The sequence below is a fragment of the Oncorhynchus kisutch genome, unplaced genomic scaffold, assembly GCF_002021735.2.
Source record: "Oncorhynchus kisutch isolate 150728-3 unplaced genomic scaffold, Okis_V2 Okis03b-Okis08b_hom, whole genome shotgun sequence".
NCBI classification, from domain to species: Eukaryota; Metazoa; Chordata; class Actinopteri; order Salmoniformes; family Salmonidae; genus Oncorhynchus; species Oncorhynchus kisutch.
Window position 1 is genome coordinate 14,991,237 of NW_022261980.1, and position 5,000 is coordinate 14,996,236.

At 45.0% G+C, this 5,000-nt stretch overlaps 2 long non-coding RNA genes across 4 annotated transcripts in view; both read left to right on the top strand.

The window, feature by feature from the left end:
* The first annotated feature begins 489 nt into the window (after positions 1-489).
* Positions 490-5,000, top strand: part of LOC116359606 (uncharacterized) — a 5,488-nt gene continuing 977 nt past the window's right edge. Inside the window, exons 1-3 of one of the 3 annotated variants that reach the window (XR_004206713.1) lie at positions 490-620; positions 3,465-4,305; positions 4,806-4,895. This is a non-coding gene — a long non-coding RNA (uncharacterized LOC116359606). Of the gene's footprint in view, positions 621-3,231; positions 4,306-4,805; positions 4,896-5,000 lie in introns of those variants that run through there. The other 2 variants (XR_004206714.1, XR_004206712.1) reach the window with 2 other exon arrangements.
* On the top strand, positions 687-2,721 carry LOC116359607 (uncharacterized). Its single transcript, XR_004206715.1, has 3 exons — positions 687-756; positions 1,216-1,306; positions 2,341-2,721. It is a non-coding gene; the product is annotated as an uncharacterized LOC116359607 (long non-coding RNA).

A 5,000-nucleotide genomic window follows, 5' to 3' on the forward strand; every position in this document is an offset into this window, starting at 1 on the left:
CATGACAGCCCAAAGGCTTTTCTCCCTATCTATGTCATGACAGCCCAAAGGCTTTACATCCTATCTATATCATGACAGCCCAAAGGCTTTTCATCCTATCTATGGCATGACAGCCCAAAGGCTTTTCATCCTATGTCATGACAGCCCAAAAGCTTTACATCCTATCTATGTCATGACAGCCCAAAGGCTTTTCATCCTATGTCATGACAGCCCAAAAGCTTTACATCCTATCTATGTCATGACAGCCCAAAGGCTTTTCTCCCTATCTATGGCATGACAGCAGCCAAAGGCTTTTCATCCTATGTCATGACAGCCCAAAAGCTTTACATCCTATCTATGTCATGACAGCCCAAAGGCTTTTTCATCCTATGTCATGACAGCCCAAAAGCTTTACATCCATCTATGTCATGACAGCCCAAAGGCTTTTCTCCCTATCTATGGCATGACAGCCCAAGGCTTTTCATCCTATGTCATGACAGCCCAAAGCTTTACATCCTATCTATGTCATGACAGCCCAAAGGCTTTTCATCCTATGTCATGACAGCCAAAAGCTTTACATCCTATCTATGTCATGACAGCCCAAAGGCTTTTCATCCTATCTATGTCATGACAGCCCAAAGGTTTTTCATCCTATCTATGTCCTGCTGTTTTCTGCTGTGGTTTAGCCGTTAAACCCATGCCAGGGCCCTGGGGCGCAGACTGTCTGTCATTAATCTGGAGAACTTCAGGAGACAGTACGCACGACGCAGATGGAAGGTACGTCCTGCAGTGCAAAACATCATACAATATCACCAACATGCCATTAGGTCATTGATAAGTGTGTGTGTGTGTGTTGTGCGTATGTATGTGTGCATGCTTGTGTGTGTGTGTGTGCATGTGTGCATGCTTGTGTGTGTGTGTGTGTGTGTGTGTGTGTGTGTGTTGTGTGTGTGTGTGTGTGTGTGTGTGTGTGTGTGTGTGTGTGTGAGTGTGTGTTGTGCGTGAGTGTGTGTTGTGCGTATGTGTGTGTGTGTGTGTGTGTGTGTGTGTGTGTGTGTGTGTGTGTGTGGTGTGTGTGTGTTGTGTGTGTGTGTGTGTGTGTGTGTGTGTGTTGTCCATGTGTAGTTGTGATGTCAATAGGCCAATACATATGCTGTAGTGTGTCAGAACATCTTTATCAGGACAGTGTCTGTGTGGACTAGATGTCTATCAGGATTGTGTCTCTGTGTTGTCTAGATGTCTATCAGGATTGTGTCTCTGTGTAACCACCTGACCAGGATGATGAGAAAAGGGCAGGAAACAACAACAACAACAGCAACAGGACCAGGTGATGACCACACACACACACACACACACACACCACACACACACACCACACACACACACACACACACTCACACACACACACACACACACACACACCACACACACACAGTCTGTCTAATTTACCCATTAATATTAACACAGTCTATTCTAATTAATCATTAATCAATAAAATGTATTCATAAAGCCCTTTTTACAATCAGCTGATGTCTCAAAGTGCTGTACAGAAACCCAGCCTAAACCCCAAACAGCAAGCAGTGCAGGTGTAGAAGCACGGTGGCTAGGAAAAACCGCCCTATAAAGGCCAGTAACCCTAGGAAGAAAAACCTAGAGAGGAACCAGGCTCTGAGGGGGTGGCCAGTCTTCTCTCGGGCTCTAACTGGGGTAGAACCAGAGGAACCATGCTCTGGAGGGGTTGGGGGGCCATCCTCTTCTGGCTGGTGGCAGGGTGGAGATTAAGAAACGCTAGAGAGGAACGCAGTGCTTCTGAGGGTGGCCAGTCCTATTCTGTCTGTGCAGGGTGGAGATTAATAAACCTAGAGAGGAACCAGGCTATGAGGGTGGCCAGTCCTCTTCTGGCTGTGCCGGGTGGAGATTTAAGAGCACATGGCCATTGTATTGCACAGTCATGAATTAATATTGCACAATCTATGTCTAATTAACCCATGTAATGCTGCTGATGCCATGATCACTCAGCCAGTACATGGGACGTGTGTGTGTAAACTTGTTAGTGATGGGTCAAGAAGTGATGTGTTGTCGTGCTGTTGCCCTCGGTTACGTAAAACACAAAATACTGTTGCGTTGTCATCTCAGCAAGATACACGAAAGTCATTCACACGGATCTACCCAATCAAATCATAATCCACAGTAACTAAGCAACATACTGAACCATGTCATTGTGTTTAACTGCGGTCCACTCTGGAGTACAGAGATGACGGCCTACCTAACAGCTATTCTATTGATTATCTATTACCAGAGTCATTACAGAGAAACAGAGTTGTACCTCCTAGAAATGGACAATACTGGTTGTGTTTTCAGAGGAGCTGTGACAGCGACAACGAGGAAGAGACCAGGAAGACAAGACTACAGACCAGGAAGAGGAGTAACACTTCCTGAAGACAACAACCAATCAAAACGCCACCATTCCTCCATTCCACTTCCTGAAGTCAACAACCAACCAAAACGTCACCATTCCTCCATTCCACTTCCTGAAGTCAACACCAACCAAAACACCACCATTCCTCCATTCCACTTCCTGAAGTCAACAACCAACCAAAACACCACCATTCCTCCATTCCACTTCCTGAAGACAACAACCAATCAAAACACCACCGTTCCTCCATTCCACTTCCTGAAGACAACAACCAAGCACCATTTAAATCCAGTTTTCTATGAAGTTATAGTCTTTTCTCAGTCAAAGGTCATTTACATGAAGTCTTTTTTTTAATGATACTTCTGTATGTTAGCTAGCTTTTTATAAATCTGGTCCCTTTTAGTCCTAGTGGGTCCTTTTAGTCTGGTCATTTTAGTCCTAGTCTGGGTCCTTTTATTCTTAGTCTGGTCCTTTTACCTAGTCTGGTCCTTTTAGTCCTAGTCTGGTCCTTTTAGTCCTAGTCTGGGTCCTTTTAGTCCTAGTCTGGATCCCTTTTAGTCCTAGTCTGGTCCTTTTAGTCCTAGTCTGGTCCTTTTAGTCCTAGTCTGGTCCATTTAGTCCTAGTCTGGTCCATTTAGTCCTAGTCTGGTCCTTTTAGTCCTAGTCTGGTCCCTTTTAGTCCTAGTCTGGTTCTTTTAGTCCTAGTCTGGTTCTTTTAGTCCTAGTCTGGTCCTGATCTCTTATAAGACTGTTTTAGCTCCTATGTTTGTTGTCTTTGTCATGACAGCCCAAAGGCTTTTCATCCTATCTATGTCATGACAGCCCAAAGGTTTTCATCCTATCTATGTCATGACAGCCCAAAAGCTTTTCATCCTATCTATGTCATGACAGCCCAAAGGCTTTTCATCTTATCTATGTCATGACAGCCCAAAGGCTTTTCATCCTATCTATGTCATGACAGCCCAAAGGCTTTTCTCCCTATCTATGTCATGACAGCCCAAAGGCTTTTCATCCTATGTCATGACAGCCCAAAAGCTTTACATCCTATCTATGTCATGACAGCCCAAAGGTTTTTCATCCTATCTATGTCATGACAGCCCAAAGGCTTTTCTCCCTATCTATGTCATGACAGCCCAAAGGCTTTTCATCCTATGTCATGACAGCCCAAAGGCTTTTCTCCCTATCTATGTCATGACAGCCCAAAGGCTTTACATCCTATCTATATCATGACAGCCCAAAGGCTTTTCATCCTATCTATGGCATGACAGCCCAAAGGCTTTTCATCCTATGTCATGACAGCCCAAAAGCTTTACATCCTATCTATGTCATGACAGCCCAAAGGCTTTTCATCCTATGTCATGACAGCCCAAAAGCTTTACATCCTATCTATGTCATGACAGCCCAAAGGCTTTTCTCCCTATCTATGGCATGACAGCCCAAAGGCTTTTCATCCTATGTCATGACAGCCCAAAAGCTTTACATCCTATCTATGTCATGACAGCCCAAAGGCTTTTCATCCTATGTCATGACAGCCCAAAAGCTTTACATCCTATCTATGTCATGACAGCCCAAAGGCTTTTCTCCCTATCTATGGCATGACAGCCCAAAGGCTTTTCATCCTATGTCATGACAGCCCAAAAGCTTTACATCCTATCTATGTCATGACAGCCCAAAGGCTTTTCATCCTATGTCATGACAGCCAAAAGCTTTACATCCTATCTATGTCATGACAGCCCAAAGGCTTTTCATCCTATCTATGTCATGACAGCCCAAAGGTTTTTCATCCTATCTATGTCCTGCTGTTTTCTGCTGTGGTTTAGCCGTTAAACCCATGCCAGGCCCTGGTGCGCAGACTGTCTGTCATTAATCTGGAGAACTTCAGGAGACAGTACGCACGACGCAGATGGAAGGTACGTCCTGCAGTGCAAAACATCATACAATATCACCAACATGCCATTAGGTCATTGATAAGTGTGTGTGTGTGTGTTGTGCGTATGTATGTGTGCATGCTTGTGTGTGTGTGTGTGCATGTGTGCATGCTGTGTGTGTGTGTGTGTGTGTGTGTGTGTGTGTGTGTGTGTGTGTGTGTGTGTGTGTGTGTGTGTGTGTGTGGTGTGTGTGTGTGTGTTGTGTGTGAGTGTGTGTTGTGCGTGTGTGTGTGTGTGTGTGTGGGTGTGTGTGTGTGTGTGTGGTGTGTGTGTGTGTGTGTGTGTGTGTGTGTGTGTGTGTGTGTGTGTGTGTGTGTGTGTGTGTGTGTGTGTGTGTGTGTGTGTGTGTGTGTGTGTGTGTCCATGTGTAGTTGTGATGTCAATAGGCCAATACATATGCTGTAGTGTGTCAGAACATCTTTATCAGGACAGTGTCTGTGTGGACTAGATGTCTATCAGGATTGTGTCTCTGTGTTGTCTAGATGTCTATCAGGATTGTGTCTCTGTGTAACCACCTGACCAGGATGATGAGAAAAGGGCAGGAACAACAACAACAACAGCAACAGGACCAGGTGATGACCACACACACACACACACACACACACACACACACACACACACACACACACACACACACACACACACACACACACACACACACACACAGTCTGTCTAAT